At 45.0% G+C, this 20,570-nt stretch overlaps 1 protein-coding gene across 2 annotated transcripts in view; it reads left to right on the forward strand.

The window, feature by feature from the left end:
- The window catches only part of LOC146799910 (uncharacterized), an 86,647-nt gene that overhangs the window by 31,424 nt on the left and 34,653 nt on the right, over positions 1-20,570 (forward strand). The window lies entirely within an intron of this gene.

The raw sequence follows: 20,570 nt of genomic DNA on the forward strand, positions 1-20,570 counted from the left end.
CATTCTTTCTTTTGCCCTCCACTTCAGTTGGAACAGTTAAAGGTTACATGTCCGCCTGAACGGCTTTCCTACACTTACCAGATCAATCATCACTGTTTAAATACCTAATTGTTTTGCGATTTCTAAAGGGTCTTACAAATAAATACTCTCCTTCTCTTTTGATTATGCTTCAACGGGACCTACATTTTGTTCTTACTTTCTTAATGTGTTCTCCCATTGTACTCCTTCACAGCTGTCCCTTGAGGCTGTTAACCTTCAAAACGTTTTTTCTGATTGGCATTTCATCAGCAAGGTATGTCATCGAACTACAAGCGGGGAGTATAAAACCACCCTCTACTACCTTCTTTCCTAACAAACTCGTATTACGGACCAGGACTGTCTTTCTCCCTAAATTGGTTACTCCATATCACTTAGGTCAATCTATTACACTTTTCACCTTCTATCCTCTTCCCCATTCTATGAAGGAAGAAGAAAAACTACATACACATGACCCCTAAAGGGTGATCAGCTCTATATTGACAGAACCAGAGATATCACACTTGATGATCAACTTTTCATAGGATACATAAGGAAAGTGAAAAGGAAAGCGATTCACAAACCAACATTCTCAAGATGGATCATCCTGTGTATCAAAATATGCTTCTCTGTGGCTCAAAAGGAGCCACCTGAAGGTATTCATGCTCTTTCTACTAGAGCTACATCACTAGTCTGCCCCAGCTAGAGGTGTTCCTATAGCAGATATATGCAAAGCAGCATCTTGGTCCTCCCTTCACATATTTGCAAAACACTACTGTTTGGATTCAGGAGTGAGAAGGGAAAGTCACTTAGCTCACTCAGTTTCACAGGACATCTTGGTATAGTTAGTAATGGTCCCACTATATGGATCAACATCTGTAAGATTTGATTGAAGGCAATTACATGAGAACGTTTCCAGTTTACGAATCGAATAATAATTAGGTAGACTACATCTTTGTTTCTTAAGTATTGTCATTTTTATGTTTATAACTATAAACAGAAATGTTAAAAAAAATAATAATAAATAACTAGACTACAGATGTAATATTAATACTGTTGAGAACCATACTTTAGGCAAAATACCTACGAATTACAGGAAAGATTAAGGACTATGGAAGATAAAGTGCTGGGGAGATTGGGATAAGGGGATGTGTCGGCAATATGCAGAACCCTCATTAATAATATGCCAGATGGGTTGTAGAAATCCAGGGTCAGAAGGGAGACTCGCTTAGGCACGATGGAATATGTTGCCGCATCTTGCGTTAATCTGACGTCTTCATAGTCGACAACATTACTGGTGGCTCTATTGATAGCACCTATGATGTTGTCGTAGTGCTCCATCTGGAATGTAAGCTCATGCTCAGTTTCCCCAATGTTAACATCCTCAGATACAAAAGTGTCCCAGTGCCCTTGTAGGTCGATAGACTGTGCTAGTGTTGCCATACAATTTAAAATTTGGTCATTATGGCACATGTACATGCATGCTACTGGAGAGAATTTGATAAAATTGTGCTTCAAAAGGAACCTAAACCCTTATATTGTATGCTGTAGACTTTTTATATCCTTCATTATGCAGAAACCCAACTATTACATTTATCGGGACACCCTACTGTTTAATTAGACACTGTCTTTGCTGCCCTTAACCCTTCACAAATAGTTTCTCCATATGGTACCGTCAATCTTGATCTGGTTTTATTTTGTATACCTCCTCACTGTAAAAAAAATCCTTTGACTTCCTCCCGTGCATGGTCTTAGGTTACCGATGTGAGGACTTTTTCTAACAATACATACATTGTATTGAGTTTTTAACAATAGATTCAGATGACATTGCTTATATAATCTGTCATCGTGTATACATACCATCTCTTCAAACAATGGCCAGCTCTGTCATCCATAAAAACCCTCTCTAGATGGGCTCCCTACATTCCAAGACCCTGCCCCCTCGGCCATCATAGAAGTCTACTGGTTCCATAGGGCATTATTTAACTATACTATTCATAGTCCAGTACTGCCCACAACAAGAGTCAAGGAGGATACCCCTGTACAGGCGCCAACCCAACCATATTTTATAATTCATGCGTTGGTTCAGCCACTTCCTCCAGCTAAGGGAGATCAACATCTTTCCATGTCTTGACGACACCACTTGGCCATCACCAGGGCGAACCATAGCAAAGCCCGTTTGTATCTGTTGCTGTGTCAGTTGTAATGTGCAGGAGGACTAGCTTGGGATCTCTAGGGAGCTGCCAGCCCATCACCGTCCCTGGGCACAGGAGCACCCCTTCCCAAAAAGGAACCAACTTTTCACAGGTCAATATGGTATGCATAAGGTCTCCTCTCTGAATGGAGCATCTCAGACAGTTCGGTCATGAGACCAATCCCATCTTCCACAGCCTAGCCCTATGCAGTTATTTCAGCTGTATGGCCCTAAACTGGGATGCAGTCACAGCTTCCTGGGGGAGTGCCCGTGCCTCCCTCCAGTTGTATTCCATCAGGCGGCCCATGTCCTGTATCCACACCTCCCGTAATTGGCCAAAAGAGTCAGGTGAACAATTTGCCATACAGCTATATACAGCTGAGATCTTATGACCTCAATTTCTTCAGTAAAACCTTGGCCTCCCTCATGTTATAGTCCGGGAGCTCCTCCAGGTCTTTTATGTGAGGGTAAGAGTGCACAGGAGCTACAGATATCACAATGGAGGTTTGCACTATTGAGCTCTAAAATTATTTCAGTGTAACTCTGGACATGACATCCCCCAACTTCGAGATTGCATCTCACCACCAGAGTCCATGTAAGCCCAGACGTCTGCCCCAGCCAATGCCCCGACTACAGGGCTTTCTCCCTCATCAAATGACTCATCCAGAGACCTAACAGCTTCATTCCAAACCCAAAGCCACTCTCGTGGCCAGAGGGAGAGAAGAGGGGGTCTCTCCCCCATAAAGTAGGTGAGATACCTCTGTTCTCCACATTACCCATTTGTTAGTAGCAAAGGCTGGGTCGCCCCGGGTATGAAACCATCATCCGCTGCACATCCTCTATAATGTATACCCTGAGGAATTTAAATCCGTCAAGTCTGAGAGCCCCCTGCCCTTACTAACAATGAAGGGGGCATCCAATGAGAGAAACTGAGGATTTACCTTTGTTGATGAGGACAATGAGGATTTTCCAAAGATCTAGAGGACCCGGGGTGCTGACTGCTGAGGTTTATCAAGGAATGTCAGGACCTCATCAGCATATAATGCTAGTCTGTCTGACACCCCTGAGGCCCATTCAAGACTCCTAATAAGTGCGTCAACACTTAGCTAATTGGCCATCCACCATGATATCGCTGTTATTTTATTTCCTGCTAATTAATTACATGGGGCAATCAGCCACCCAGTGCAGCATGCACTCCCCTACCCACCGACTTATGTATGCATGTATGAGATTTATAAAGCACTGGATTCACCCCCCATAGGGGTATCTCCGTGCTGCGAAAAAGAGAGGGTACAGGATGAGCACAAATCAGTCCCGGAATAGTTCAGTTTTCAGGAGTTTCCTGAAACAAAGAAGACTGGGGTATTTGCGCAGGACCTCCGGCAGAGTATTCCAATATTTCGGGGCAAAGTATGCAACAGTTCTGCCACCTGTTCGTAATTTCCTGTAGCGGGGGACCACAATCAGCCCTTTACCTTCAGATCTAAGCAGTCTGCTTGGACAGTAAACTTTAAACTTGTCTGCCAAATAGCTAGGACTTCTACCATAAAGCGCTTTATGGGCGAGGCAGCAAAGTTTGAATTTGATTCTCTGGCCTATAGGAAGCCAGTGAAGCTGTTTCAGCAACGGCCTAGAGGAGGTACGAGACGGCATTTTGAGAGCCAAGCGCGCGGCAACATACTGGACTATCTGTAGTCTACTCAGAAGAGATTTGTTTGCTGATACTAACAGAGCGTTGCAGTACTCAAGGCGACCAATGACCAGTGCCTAAATCAAAGTACTTCAGACCGATAGGGGCAGCCACTGGAACACTCTGCACAGAAGCCTCAGGGTGTGGTAGCAGGTCCCTGAGGTGGTCATGACTTGATCCCTCATAGATAACAAGACATCCAAACGTACACCAAGATGTTTTGCAACAGATGAAGGGGGCAGGGCCCAAAACAGCCGGTCACCAATTAGGGGACCAGGTTGTTTTAGCCGAGTCAAACAGCAGGATTTCGGTCTTGGCTGCATTTAACTGGAGAAAGGTCTCTGTCATCCAGGCTGATAAGGCTAGCATGCCCTTAGCAAAATGGTGTTCAACTAGCTCTGTATCCTTATGAAAGGACAGGAGCAGTTGCGTGTCGTCAGCATAAGAATAGGGAGTAAATCCGTACTCCCTAATAATCTTGGCATGGGGGCCACATAAACATAAAACAAGGTTGGACTCAGACATGAGCCCTGTGGCACCCGCTTAGTAAGCTTCAAGGTTTTGGAGCGAAAAGGGCCTAGATTGGTTGTCTGGGTGCCCTGATCTAGAAAGCTAGTAAGCCATTTAAGTGCCTGTCCCTGCACTCCAGACTCTCTCAATTGATAAATCAATTTCTGATGAGAGACAGTATCGAAGGCTGCTGTCAGATCCAATAAAAACAGCAGCACAGCCTTGTTGTTATCCAACACTACTTTTATATAATCTGTGACACCAATGAGGGTATTCTCTGTAGAATGATTGGGTCTAAACCCAGACTGGGAAGGATCGAGGGTACCTTGAGATTCAAGATAACCCATCAGCTGAGTGTTGACCTACCCTTCCACCATTTTGCTCATTAGCGGCAGAAGCGAGATGGGGCGATAGTTGGCAATCACTTTGGTGCGTAACTGAGCTTTCTTCTTGATTGGTAGTACTTAAGTGGCCTTCCAATCAAGAGGGAGTACTCCTTCACGCAGAGAAGTGTTAAGGATGTCACAGATGTAGGGGGCCAGGAGAGCTAATAGGGCAAATACATGTGCTGGCAAAACGTCTAGTGGGGATCCAGATGTTGCTGCTCTTAGCATGGCTTCAGTCTGAGGTGTCTGTATCGCATTAAAATGCTGAAGGCCTTCATCATCACTTCTTAGGGCAGGGGGTCACGAGTTGGGAAGATCCCCGGGATGGGGGCGCTGAGGAAATTGATTGTAGATTAGGTTTATATTTTCATCGAAATATGCCATTGCCTTTGAAGACTTTTTTGTGAGTGCAAAGGAATTTGATTTCTAAAACAGCTATTAATCTGGAACGGAATAAAAGCGTTATCTGACCACATCACTAGACAAGGGGGATCATAAGATATGAGGGGTGAATTAGTGAGTATGATTTCCAGGGTATGCCCTGCCGAATGGGTTGGGCCAGTATTGATCTTCACAAGGCCCAAAGAGGCCATATCGGCCAGAAAATTAGCAGCCTCTGTGTTCTCACTATCTTCACTATTAATATTAAAGTCCCCTGGTAATAGAAAGTGTTTGGAGGTGATAGTGTGAGGGCCAATTTTCTCCATCAGTTTTACATTCAAGTCTTTAAGTGGCCCTGTAGGGGCGATATAAGAGGGCGCCCTTAAGACTGTCCTGGGGGCTCAAGTCAATTTTAAATGTACAAATCTCCATATCATTATCAGAGGTGGAGTCAATGACTGCGACTTTCAGCACCTCTTTGTAAATTATGGCAATGCCACCTCCCACTTTTCTTTCTCTGCCTAATCTCATAATCCGGTATTTGTCAGGAAGGGCAAAGGCAAAATCTGGTAATGAGGTGAGTTTAAACCAAGTCTCCGTTAGGAAGCCTAGATCTGGGGAATCAGAGCTCAGCAGATCCCACAGTTCTGTGGCATGTTTAGGTAAAGAGCACACATTCGTTAAAAAACCACTCCAAGAAGAAGTCAGGTTTGTAGTATTGGGTCTCACTTGACTGTGAGGGGACGCACCCACCCCTACCAGTGTATCAGAGCTAGTATTGCTGTCCCGACTCGGGAGACACATGTATCATCACGGCTGTGAAAATGGCAGTGTAAACAGGCAAAAGGTCCTTCGAGATTAGCAAAAGTGGAGGTTAAAGGGCATGGTGTAATACATTGTTTGACCTGAAAAGGTTGGGAGGCCGTATAACAGCGCCTAGAATCGTTATCTGGAGCAAAACGGGCAGGGGTCCTGGCGACGTCCAAGTGCGGATGGGCGCAGACGGGCTTGCCTTATGCGCGCCTTTGGCGCTCCAGCAGCGCACCCGCTGCACATCGGCGCCATCAGCTGCTTAAATGTGAGAGGCTGGGGAGAACCGTGAAAAAGACTGGAGCGTCACCTCTCCAAAATGGGCGTTAGAGAATGGCCACAAGCGGAAGTGAACTAAAAAACTATCCGGTCCTCCCTCCACTCAACCAGCCTGGAATGCTGTGGTGCAACAGGGAGGAGCGGACTTAAACACACAGGTAAGCAGCACAAAATAGTGTCGGTTAACACCCAAGTTAAAATACCCTACACATCCTAGTCGAGCAGTAAGACCGCGTTTTGTCTAAAAACAAACGTGCAAAAGCTGTGTTGTGCAATTAGTAAAGGGAGGTCCCCCACAGCAGAAGTCTGCCACCAAGGAAAACACGGGTACCTTATCTATCTTATCCAGAGTGGGGCGATCTGCCCTCCATCTGGTTTGCATAATGAAATCCTGGCACAAGGCATTTTGGTGGTATTTATTTGATGAAAATTAGCACTGTGTCCTACACACCGTACAAAGTGGGTAAAATATTAAAGCATCGTTTTTTAAATGGAAAGCTCTCCTATCAGTATAAAGAGTACGAGAGAACGAAGGCTGATGTTTGGGAACACCGCCAACGCCGTGCAGGCCGGGAGGCTCGCGGCAGTTTACAGCAGCTCAGTTGCAGACCACTGCCCCTCCATGCTTCACGGTCACAAAACTCCCTAGCCCACCAGCGGCCCGCTACCCGCATTCCAATTCGCCTACCACTAGCGTGATTCAGCGGGGGAAGAGAAAAGCGGGTGAAAAGCGGTGAGAAGCTGTGAGAGGAAACATCAAGGGGGTGCTTAGAGACCTCCAGCTCCGGTGCCTAGTGCCCCAGTACGGACCTCAGTCCTGCCCCAAGCCCACGTAGAGGAGGTAAGCGAGCTGGTGAGCTCGTAGGCTCGGGCAGCCGTTCGGCTGGGGGACCCCTGTGGCCCTCTGCTCAGGGGGTGGCCAATGGGGCGGCCGGTGGGCTAACAAGTGGGCCAACTAACAAGTGGGCAAATATGTTGTGATAGTCGCAGAAGCCGAGAAGGGAGGTCCCAGGAGCTCTGCAGAGGCAGACCGGTTACCCACGGGGTCGCATCCTCTATCACCAAACAGGCTTGGCTGTGGGACACATCAGCCGCTCTTGCCTCCGCTCTTGCTAATTATTGTACACCTCCAGCACCCCACACCAACAGCAACTGCAATAGTGGCAGACCAGATAGGCTCCAAGCGGCCTTGAGCGCCGACTTCTGAGACCACGTCTGAGACTACTTCAGAGTAGTTCCTACAATGTCACACATAGGGCCATGTGGGACAACAATCTAACATTTTTAAGACTTTAAAACTACATGCATCACAACCAGCAGCATCTGAGTAACACAGAGTAGGCTAAGAACGGAGAACAGAGGGCAGGGGGCAGTGAGACCCTAGGTGGTTTGTGTCTGTAGGTACAGGAGCAGAAGCGGTCCAAGTTAGTCCAGTGTAGCTTGCCCCTACTCCACAGCCTGTTACCTCGCTTAGCCCACAGAGTTTCTCCACGTCATACAATCTCCCTTCCTATAGTCTTTTCACAGGGCTGTATGCCTGTTTTTTTTTAATCCCATGTGCTTTCTCCAGCTCAGAATTAAACCTGAGGCTGAAGGCAAAAGAGATGGAGAGCTGAGGCATCTGGTGCGGCAGAATAAGGGGAACATTGATCGGCTGTAGAAGAGACAAGGCAAAAAAACTTGGAAGACTAGCGCCCAAGACCGTAATGAGATCAGGGAAAGTAAGGCAGCAGGTGGTAACGAAGCCTAACAAAAGGATACGTAAAACAACTATCAAGGCAACTACCAAAGTAAGCAAAGGGGAACAGTCGAGGAAGGAGGAAGACTGCTCCCTCATCGCACCACTTCATTCCAGCCAACAGGCTCCTATAACCACTCCAACAGCTAGTGCGACTACTTCGACTAAATCTAGTTGCCAACCAAAAATATACACCAAATTCTCTTTTATAAAAGATGATGGAGCAGTGCTGTGCTCGATCAATGATAAAATAATCGGCCTCGCTTCCCCCCTCCAACCAATGATAGTACAACAGAATATGGAATGCGGAGAGATTGCAATTACCAGTAATGGTCAAAGTATAAGGAAACAAGAAGAATTAAGGGAAGAAGAGATGGTGAAAGGAATTGAGGAAAAGGGGCAAACAAGCCAGGAACCCTTGCACCAGCAAGAGCCGGTAAATCCCAAAACTCACGTAAAAGTCAAAGGGAGTGAGAATGAGGCTCTAGGATAGGCTATGAGCCACGGAGCAGCTACGATAGAGAGTGGAAAAATGAAAAACCACGATCCCAAAAGGCATATTCAGGATGAAAGTTCGGATAAATGGCTTGCATATTTCAAGGAAAAGGAGGAGGAGGTGCAAGCGAGCAAACACCTTCATAAAACCATCACCCCAAAGGGAGAAGTAGGACACCTTGAGATCTCCCAACAACATCAGTCAATTGGGGTACAGGTAGAATTTAAACCGGAGAGGCAACTAGCCCACTCATCCATACCCAAGGTCATTGAGGGTATCAATGACCCCAATAATTCAACAGTTAGAAAAGAAGGAATACAATCGCCTGACGAGCTCCAAACAACAATAACAGAGCCACAGGATCGACCATCTCAGGAACAGCTGCGCCGCCAATTCTTGCAAAGTTCTATTCAAACTCAATTCAACCAAAATTCGCAAGGGCCACAAGCATCAAAAATACAAGATTTGGACTTCGAGACATCTTATCTTACATCGGAAGAACGGGCGCAGCTGGTAGCTTGGTACACCCAGGTCTCTCGAGATGAATCACAAGGAAAAATTAGGAAATCACCAGAATATAATACTAAACAAGCCAAATTGCAGGAAAAGGAAGACATCTGGACCTCACTGTTGCATACTATGCAAATGTCTGTAAATGCCATGCAATATCAAACCGACAAGATGGACATCCAACTGTCAGTCCTAAACTCACTCTTTATCTTTGTCGCAAACATTGACACCAAACTGGCAGACTGTAACAATTTGATTAGGAGGGCCCAATCAGAGTCCCAGTTTACCCAGGCCAGCTGCACCTGTAACAATTGTAGATACATTTTCAACTTTATGAACAGCAATGCCAATCTCTTAGCTGACATAAGAGGCTACGACAGTCCCTGCCATGAATAATTATCTACTAGCCACAAATTCAATAAACCGGGACCAGGGCCAACTCAGTTATAGTTTAAAACTAGAAGCAGGGCAGTCCCACGAGGATTTGCAGCTAAAAGAAAAATATACTAACACACCATTGTTTCAAAGGGTTTCAACTCCCCCAAAGGGGGATTTCTCCCTGGTAAGCAAATCTCCGCAGGAAATTGATTTATCAGCAAACACACAAACCTCCAAACAGAGGAGAAAACAGAAGAGGAAGGGTCGGAAATGAAAGATGACCCAACCAGTACCTCCCACCCGTGAGCGAAGCCGAAGCCTTGGCAATCTACCAGAGGTAGATTTACGGGACGCCTCAATTTTGGAGAGGGAACCGCATGATTACAATCATGAGGCAGTAGAGAATACCACTCAGGAAGGGCAGCTAGACGCTAAAGAAAGTGTTCTCTTAAATAACACAATAAGCAACAAAATAGACACTAAGAACGAGCCCTGTGATGGAAGCGGAAACAGATACGGGGACCCAGCCACAACATCAGTTCCTTGCATAGATATAACATGGGCAGGCTAAACGAGCTCACAAAACCCTGCATTAAAACGCCAACCTATAGAATCACTCGGCAAACAAGCAGCTCAACAGGATTTATCAACCATTATGTTTCATCCTGAAAATAAATCAAAGGGCCAGGCTGACATTTTAAATAGGGGAAATATCTTGCGTCTCCTGAAGTCCATCAGTAGTTTGAAGAACCTAAACTCCAATGACTTTGAGTCAATAGAATTTGTGGAGGCAATAGATCAACTGGGAATTGAAACAGTCTGGCCTCGCCAGACTTAGCCGAGAAAGTCTCGAATGAGCCTGCCCAACTGAATGCCTGGGGCATGAAATTGCGGCCCTTCATCAAACCAAATACCCAGGGCTCCTACTAGTTGAACTAAAGAACGAACCAAAATTCCGCCAGGACCAACTTAGCATTTGATCACACTCAGTATTGCGAGGAGCCCCCAGCAAAGCCCCCAGGAGTACAGAATCCACTAAGCAGCTGAACCTTAGGATAAATAAATCCGGAATCACAGCCCCACAAGAGTGGGGATGGCTATCCAGGACTATAAATACCAAAAGTCATAATCTTTGACATAATATGTCTACTACATCAGACACGAAAATACTCTGGAACTTTGCTCCTGGAATATTAAAGGCATGGGAGACAAGACCTCGGACCAGGAGCTGCAACTATATTTTCAAAAATTTGACATAATTTTGTTGCAAGAAAATTGCTGTGAATTACCAATTGAACTGCAAGGATTTAAATTACATCATTTACCAGCCACGAAGAGTGCTAAATTTGGCCATCACAAGGGGGTCTTGCCACTTCTAGCTCTATAAGGAGCATTTATGCAGTGAAACCCCTGCCCTTCAATCTAGTACCCCCCAACGCAATGCAAGTGCTTAGAATAATGACAAAGGGGGCGAAGAAAAACCAATATGTGTTACTAATAAAGGTGTACCTACACCCCCCTGATAAAACCAAGGGCACCAATCAGTTGGGGGATGAATTGACGAAAATACTTACAGCGGAGCAAACAAGCAATTTGATTATTATCGGGGACTTTAACCTACACCTGCTGAGCTCAACAGTCAATGATAATTTATTTATTTAGAAGTTTTATATAGCGCTGGCCAGACCCGAAGGTATTGAAGCGCTTTACAACATTTGTAACGGCAAAATCACACAATATAGCAGTAGTATACATATTGACTCATGGCGCATCAGAAGTTTCGGTGCGCTGTAACAACATTAAGAGCAAGGAAGTCACACAAAATCGCAGTGGTGTGCATCTTGACTCGAGCCGAGCCTCCTTTATGGAGGGGGGATAGAGGGAGGAGTCGGGATGGGAATGAGGTAGAAGTCTTAATGTCAAAGTGTTTCTGTGCTGCCATGTGCACGCTTGTGCACTAGGGCGGCATCTATCCATTCGGGAGGGAGCGATTGAGGAAGATGTCTTTGAGCTGTCTTTTGAATTTCGGAAAGGAGGGGGGTAGTCCTGATGTGGACTGGGATGGAGTTCCAGATTTAGGGCGCATTGCCCGAGAAAGATCGAGATGCAGTTTTTTGTTTGCGAGTTTTCGGAGGGATGAGGAGTAGAATGTTGGAGCTCCTGAGGCTCCTTGTCTGACCGGCCTTCTTGAGTTTGGAGGCCAGGTAGGCGGGTTTCCCTGTGTGCAGGGCTTTGTGCGTGAGGCAGGCAGTTCTGAAGTTGGCACGCATTTCGATTGGGAGCCATTTTAGCTCTCTGAGTGCGGGCGAGATGTGCTCATATTTCTTTTCTCCGGTGACCATTCTGGCTGCAGAGTTGATCTGAGGGGAGCTAAGTGAGATTTAGCTGTACCTGTGAGGGCTGTATTCCCGTTGTCTAGTCTGGACAGCACCAGGGATTGAGTAGATTGTTTGAGTAGATTGTTTGAGGTCATTAGGCGGGATGAAGGGTTTTATTCTGTTGAGTAGTTTCAGGATGATAAATGCGCTCTTTGTGGTGTTCTTGATGTGTTTGGCCATGTCTAATTTTGGGTCCAGGGTGATTCCCATCGATTTTACGGAGTCAGCCAGGGTGAGATTGCCATTGAGAGCATCGATAGCTTGTAGACATTCTGCGATTTGGGGGTTCTCCTCTTTGTTGGAAATTAGGAGGATTTCCGTTTTCTCTTGGTCGAGTTTCAGATGGTTTATTGTTAGCCAGTGTTGGACTTCTCCTAGAGTGTCGTTGAGTCTCTGAATGTCATCAGTGGAGGAGGTTTCAAGGTAGATCTGGGTGTCGTCTGCATAGAGGTGGAAGGGGATGTTGGTTTTTTTGAGTATGGTGGTGAGGGGTTCCATGTAGATGTTGAAAAGTTGCGGGGAAAGAACTGAACCTTAGGGGACACCCCTGCTGATGGGGCATAGGTCAGACAAGAGGTTTTTGATTTATATTCTTTGGGTGCGGTTCTGGAGAAAGGAGGTGAACCAGTGTCTGACCACCTCTACTACACCTACCCTTTCTTGAAGTACCTTAATGCATAGCATATGGTCAACCGTGTCAAAGGCTGTCGATAGGTCCAGGAGTATGAGAAGGCAACATTGGTCTGTATCGAGTGACTTGTGTACATCGTCTACGACATTAAGGATCGCTGTCTATGTGCTGCAGCCTTTCCTGAAACCCGATAGATGGGGGTCTAGAAGGTTGGTGCTGTCCATGCATTGAGTCAGTTGGAGGAGAACACATCTTTCCAGGATTTTGGCTAGGAGAGGGGGATTGGAGATGGGTCTAAAGTTGTTTAGAACGTTGGTGTCCAGGCCTGGTTTTTTCAGTAATGGCGTGACTTGGCTGACTTTGAGGCAGTCAGGTATGATTCCGGTTCTCAGGTAGCTGTTTATGATCTTGGTCCAGAGCAGGGCTCGGGAGAGTTTGAGCTTTTTTGCCAGTTGGGCAGGTATAGGATCCAAGGCGTGTGATGAGGGTTTGGAGGTGGAGATCAGTTTGACTATCTCTGCTTCGGAGATGGGGTTGAAGGATTTCCAGTGCTTTGGGGGGTGCTTGGATGTGATATTTTCTGTCCCTGGGGCGAGCTACTGTGGGGGAGACTGCGATTATCGTCCAAGGAGAGCTCAATCTTGGTGATTTTGTCATTAAAGAAGTTGGTGAAGTTATCACACAGGTCTTTGGAGGCCTGATCTGGGGATGTCAGGGGCTTGGAAGTTTGTTGCCTAATGAGGTTGAAGAGTTCTTTAGGCCTGTTTTTTGCTTTGTCTAGAGCATTGCAGAAGAAGGAAGTTTTTTCGTTCTTGCTGAGTTTTTTCTATTTTCTGTGTGCTGATTTGAGTTGATCACGGAGGATTGTGGACGGGTTTTTTCGCCAGAGTCTTGCAGCTCTTAGTTGTCTTCTTTCTGAGTTGATATCTGTGTTAAACCAGGATCTAGAAGGAGTGTTCCTGACTCTTTTTTGTTTCAAGGGGTCGATTTGGTCCAGAATTGAAGTCATAGTTGTGTTGTAGTGAGAGGTGAGTTCTGATGAGGAGAGACCACCCGTGGGGATGGGAAGGAGAGAGCTTACCCTTTCCTCCAGTTCGGCCTGGGGAATCTGAGTTAGATTTCTCGCCCAGTGTGGGGGATCCTGCCTCGGGGGCTGGCTTAGGGTCATTTGGTTGAGGTGGAATAGGATGAAGTGGTGGTTGGACCAATCAGCGGGCAGGATGTGGTCTCTCATGACTGTATCGGGTTAAGCAATAATGGCATCCAGGATTGATCCTTCGTTATGGGTTTCTTCTGAGCAGTGTTGGGTAAGATTGCTGATAATTACACAGAAGATGACCCATTTGCATGGAACATACCAGCACAAGAAAGCAATACTTGCGGAAGATGCACTAAGCGCAGAAGCTTCTTGTGATCCTAGAGCAGCTTGGCTTCCGCGCACTAAACGGTAGATTCCCAGGAGATCGTCCACAGACGGCAACATTCCACAATGCACTAGCAAGTACAACAATTGATTATACTTTTATCTCTCTTCCTATGTAAAAGTAGAGGACTACCACATTGGAACCTTGGACCATAGCGATCACTTGCCACAAGAAATCACAATAAAAACGTTGGCAACAACTCCATCATTGCCAGTAAAAGTACAATGTCCAGCATATACAAGTAATGACAAAAGAGTAAAATGCAAAACTAATGCCCCGAAAGGCCTTCTTGCCCTTGCAAAACAACTTCTTGAAGAAGTCCAAGATGCAGAGCCTAATACAATAAAAAACTGGGAGACATTCACTAAAATCTAGGAAACATACATGGAGGTAAAAAGGAACAACAACAAAACTGTAGAGCAGTCTGTCCTCAAAACCTTCACCTTTGGAAAAAATGCACAATTAAAACATCTCAAGGCATCCATAAATCGTGCACTTCAGAAATTAAAAAGATGTGGTCAAGACCTCAGAGCCCTGAACAAACTGAGGCAATTAAAAGCCACACGTAAAAAGCTAACTTGGCACCTCAAAAAAGAAGCAGAAGAGCCTCTGTGGGCAAAACTCATGTTCGATATTAAGACCAACAACAACTAACGATTCTGGTGAACAATCCATTCTTTGTCCCAGGCATCAATTCACATTTGACAGAAGAGGCCTTGACAACTTTCTTCAACTTCACTTTAACAGAGATCTAGGGACTCAAACCGGCACAGACACACCTTCGATTAATTTAGAAGTATTATCGTCCCAAACTGATCTCATCCCCACACTGGAACAGTTATTAACCATTACGGACAATCAAATTTGTAAAAGAATTTCGAAGGGCAAGGGAGAGGGCGCACCAGGCCCTAATGAGATCCCACCAATTCTGTTCAAACTTGACCAAGAGTACTGGGCAAAAGCTCTAAAACCGATCTTTGAAGCAATCCTGCATACATCGATGATTCCAGCATCATGGAGGGGTTCTTTTATCTCCCCAGTCTATAAAAAGGGTAATAGGAATGACCCAAAAAACTACCGGTTAGTAGCTTTACTGGACAGTGATGCCAAATATTATGCTGGCCTAATGCTACAAGAACTAACGTCTTGGGCTGCAGAAAATGCAGTTCTACCAAATCAAATAGGCTTCTGTAAGAACATGGGAACCACTACTAATATCTTAACCCTCATATTGATGATAGACGCCACAATAGCACTCAAATAACCCATGTACAAATGCTTGATCGACTACAGCTCAGCATTTGACCACATAAAGAGAAACATACCATGGCAAAAGTTACAAAAGCTGAACCTTCCACCATTACTCTTAAAACAGTTAATCCTCCTACACTCCAACCCGCGGGTGCAAGTAAAATTAGGCGTAGGAGATTACTTAACAAGGAAGATCCCTACGACCTCCAGATTGAAGCAGGGCTGCCTGCTAGGCCCAACACTTTTTAACCTTTTTATGGCAGATTTATCAGCCAGGCTGGACGAATGTAACGCACATGCCCCAAAGCTGGGAGGCTTGGCCTTATCAAATCTATTTTACACGGATGATCTTGTGCTCATTAGCCGGACCCCAATTGGCCTGCAGCGCCTACACGATGTAAAATCCTGTTACTCAGAAGATAATGGACTGAGCATTAACCGAGAAAAAACAAAGATCATCTGCGTGAATACACATCGAGCAAAGTAATTCCATCACTGATACCTGGCAACATACTAGCTGGAAGCTGTATAAGAGTATATTATTGACAGCAAAGGGAATTTTGCCACACAACGGGGGGCCATAAAAAAGAGGGGGATAGCGACAGCTGTGGCACCAAGAAATCCGAAATATAAGATATCTGGCACAAGTTTCTCCTCACTGACTCGGGTGATACAGGCGAAACTCATACCGTCTATCACCTACGGAAGTGAGGCCATGAGAGGGACAGATGCAGAAATACTGGATGGAACTATAGCAAGAGCACTACGAATGATTTATGGTTTGCTGCGATGCACATCCCCTGCACAATTGAGATTAGAGTTTGGGATTCAAAGACAAGAGCTGGCCCTCAAAGGCGCATACATTAAATGCTTGTATAAAATTCGAAAGGGGAAACTAGAAGCCCTAAATGCCCACTTATGGAAAGAACTGCAAGCTAAGGAGACAGGCCCAGCCAGATGCTACTTGGAAGACTCACTCGGTAACTAGGCCTATGCGGCCTCTGGGAGACATCTGGGATTTACGTAAGTCTCAAAAAGCTAGTCGACAAAACCACCAAAAGAGTGTCCCTTATACAGGATAAAGCCATCCTGTCAGAGAGAGCACACGGCTGGTTCACTATTCAGAGTTATACCAAAGCTATGCCTCAAACGTACGTTCATATCTGCTTGTCCAAGGCCACCAAAGAGAAGTTCCTGCAATACCGCCTAGGTACATTACCATTTGCGTTCCACTTGCCACTGTGGCTTGCCCCCCCGATGCCAGCAAGGGAAGGAGCGAACAAAGCAAACACAAGGAGATGATGGACGGAGCGCTGAAACGTTTCACTCACCCCAGTCACAGATCTGGGTTTAATCCATCATCATTCTTTAGCTAATTTTGCCCCCTCAGTTCAGACTAAGCTATATGCAAATCAGTCTTGACCCTGTGCCTCATGGAAACAGTTCAGCCCGAACTGCCAAGCGAGGCTAGCTTAAATCCAGTGGCAAAGTGAGCAAGGGACCCCCGTCTGGGCATACCCTGCCAACTTAGGGCGAACAAAGCAAATACAAGGAGATGATGGACGGAGCGCTGAAACTATTCAGACCCTTACCCCCAGTCACAGATCTGGGTTGAATCCATCATCATTCTTTAGCTCACTTCGCCACCTCAGTTCAGATCCAGCTATATGCAAATCAGTCTTGACCCTGTGCCTCATAGGAACAGTCCTGCCCGAACTGCCAAGCCAGGTCCTCCCTGAACCGGAAACAAGCATCCTGGGACCGGTTTCTGGGTAACACCCTTCTTCAGCCAGGCTAGCTTAAATCCAGCGGTAACGTGAGCAAGGTACCCACGTCTGGGCATACACTGGCAACTTAGGGCGGAAGAGTACGTCACACACCTCCTAACTATGTGCAGGGAGCTACTAAGGGAGCGTCAAGTATTACTCAGACCACTTTTTAACAGAAAAAACATACGGTCTTGTAGACCAGCAGTGATAGCAAGTTTCACTAGCGAGGACGTTCAGCTGAGTTGCCTCTGGTAAAATTCCTGACTATCATGGACACAAAGATAAAAGACAAATTAATCAACACACGACAACAGAGTGGCACCTCAGGTGGAAGAGGCTCTTATCAAAAGTGCAGTAGATGAGCCAACCTAGCTAAAAATTAACTGTTGCTGCTAATATCGTTTTTTAATTGAACAAGATGGCTCTTGAAATCCCGCTATTGCTACTTTTGCTTACAAAACACACCCATTTTGACTGTATTCTGTGGGCTCGGGCCACAATATCCTAGTGACGCTATATTCTTTACATTTTAACACATTTTTTATCAATTTAAAAAATGTTTTTTTTTTTAAATTTAGGCGAAACTATATTAATGTATATTAATGTAAAATCGCGGGAATTTGACTCCTTTTCTTATTCATTCTACTTTTATGTAAATTATTGCAATGGTAATCAATCAATCAATCAATATAGTCTTTATTTCGATTGTTCAATCATAAAAGACAAGATATTACAATTTTTAAAATGTATAAAAAAGATAATTCATCGCTTGACAATTTTTCCACTTAGCATTAAACAATAAAATCGACAGTGATCATAGTTCTTCATAAAATATTCAATAAATATATATCCATTATTAAAACTCGTGATTGTACATAATCAATACTAAAATTGGTTATTAAAATACAACATGGCGTTCAACAATTATCATTTCACATAAGCTGAAACCACCATTTATACATAGCCCTTTTTTTAGCAGGAAGTCAATAGGATTTTTAGACTAATATGTGGTCCCTCATTGCATTAAAGTTTGCTCTACCCCTATTGTCTTAGCGCGAAGGGGCCAAGCCCAACTCAGAAATGTTGCCATGCTGATTACAATAAGGTCAGTGGTATCTGACCTAAGAATCCTTAGAGCTTCCTTTGCGGTCCTTATACCCAAGACCTTGCAAACAGGTTTGAGCCATTTCATCCTTGGAAGATGGTAAGCTGGGCAGACAAAATGTGGGCTATGGTCTCAACATGGTCCTGGCAGAAAATACATTTATCACTTGATGATGTGAACCATCTACTTGTGAACGCTCTTACTGGTAGGGAACCTACTCTAAACTGATGCTAAAGTTTCCGATCGAGTGGCCTGGAAATAAGGTCCCAATAACCTTCCAATTCTTTTACTTCTAGGAATTCCCTAGACAATGTCGGCCTTGTAATTGATGAAAACTTCTTAATTTTAACCATGTCCCAGTAAGCTGCCCTGTAGATCTTCTTAAGGGGGAATACCGCAGCGTCTGGCTCCTCCCACAGGATACTCATCCCCATGTCGGACAACATGATTTTAATATTTTTCAACTATGGGATCTCGTGTAGGTAACCCAGCTTCCTTACTTCTAGTAAGGCCTTGGCGTATAGGGAAAGCTCCGGGGTGGTCCAAAGTCGCCTCCAAAATGCCAGTGGTCTGAAACGTGCTACATCCTCGATGTTGTAGCAGCCCAGATCTAAGAAAAGGGGCAACACTGGGGAGGAGTGCGGGAGGCCAACCAGTAATCTAACAAACTTATTTTGTGCCAGTACAAGGGGGGTTAGATTGTCATAGCCCCACAGTTCAGCACCATATAGTATTGCAAGGCAAATTATTGAGTTATATATTTGCAAAACAGGGGCAATGGGTTTTGTTTGGGAAAACATATGCTCTTTAACCAGAGCACCTGCTAATTGTGCATGTTTTAGGGCCATCATCTCAACTTGGGGTTTCCAACTTCGCTTTCTACTTAGTGTGATACCCAGATAGGTGAATACATCAGTCTGGTCCAGGAGCACATTATTCATGTATACTCTCCCTATGGTAGCTTTTGAATTATGAAGAACCATAAACTTAGTTTTCTCCACATTAACCTTTAGCTCATCATCGCTGCAAAACACCTCAAACCGCGACAGGGTGGCCTGCAACCCCTGTCTTGTCTTGGATATTATCAGGGTGTCGTCAGCGAACATGACCAAGGGTATTTTCATACCTGCCAATGTTGGAGCGTCAGTGGGGTGGTCATTAAAATATTGAACCACCCTGTTTATAAATAGGGAAAACAGAGTGGGGGCTAGTTCACACCCCTTACGTACCCCCTTGGATCCCGGAAACCTTTCTGTAACTTCCACGGCTTCCCCCAGCGGACCTGCGCATAAGTTGAATCGTGTAATTTTACTAGAATGGTCACCAATTCCAAGGGCATCCCCATTTCCACCAAAGCACTCCACATTTTTACACGGGGAACAAGGTCAAATGCGAATTTTAAATCCACGAAAGCGACATAGATTGTGCCCCCTCCTATGATAACCACCCGCCAATATATTAGCACAAACCTGAAGACCTGGTCGAGAGTACTTGTGTGTGGCCGAAACCCCGCCTGTAATGGTGTTAGGATGTCTGTTTCTACTATCCAGGCCTGGATTCTGCCAAGTACTAGTCTAGCTACAATCTTCTGAGCAGATAAGTACTAGTCTAGCTACAATCTTCTGAGCAGATTCTATCAGGCTAATTGGCCTGTAGTTTCCTGGTTGTGAGCGGTCACCCTTCTTATATATCTGTAGGATTTCGGCACCTAACCAGGTGTCAGGAATCCGGGCACCACTGGCTATAGCATTCGCCAGTAACTTTATATAAGGGACCCAGAACTCTTTTTCCTTAATAAGTCTGCATGTATGCAGTCGGGGCCAGGGGCCCTGCCTCTTGGGATTAATTTTAGTACGGATTCAACCTCTAGACTGGTGAAGCACAGGGGTTCACTCGGCAGAGGCCATTGGGGGATCTCCTCATTACAGTTGGAGGACTGAAACTGCGCTTCATAATGTGCAACCCACTGTAATGGGGCGACGTGATTAATAGGTATTTGCTTCGATTCACCACTACCCCATTTAACTAATTGCCAGAATTGTGTCATATTCCGTCCTCTACAAGCCAGCAGCAGTTCATGCCAATGGTCTTCATCCCATTCCTTCTTCGCTAGCAACTGAACTTTCTTATAGTGTGCTCTGGTCTTTCTAATGTTGCCCAGATCTTTGGATCTAATGGCCTTCGATAACATTTTGTAAGCAGTTCTACATGAGCTATTGTACCATGATCCTGCCTTCACAATCCTATTGTTCCTTGGGATACTTTCTTTGATAACATTTTTTTTTAGATGCTTAAATAACTCTTCGTGGACATGACAAATAGTGAAATTGGCTGTGAATCACAATCTAATAATTTGGTTGTTGCACCAGTTACCAGATCCCTTATCTGTTCCATTTCTCCCTCATTGTTTGCAATCTTTGCCCACTGGACTCTCCTCATATCGTTGGTTAATATGACCTCTTCTATGCTGTATTCAACTTTCTTATTGTTTGAATTGCAAAAACTTTCATCATGTAATTTTAAAACCAAAGAATTATGATAACTTTCGGTCCATTTTAGGACCTCCATATCCAGAACAGATGGCCAAAGTTCTACCTTGATAAGAATGTAGTCTATCCGGCTACT

Source organism: Triturus cristatus, chromosome 8 (assembly GCF_964204655.1).
Source record: "Triturus cristatus chromosome 8, aTriCri1.1, whole genome shotgun sequence".
In the NCBI taxonomy this organism is placed as follows: domain Eukaryota; kingdom Metazoa; phylum Chordata; class Amphibia; order Caudata; family Salamandridae; genus Triturus; species Triturus cristatus.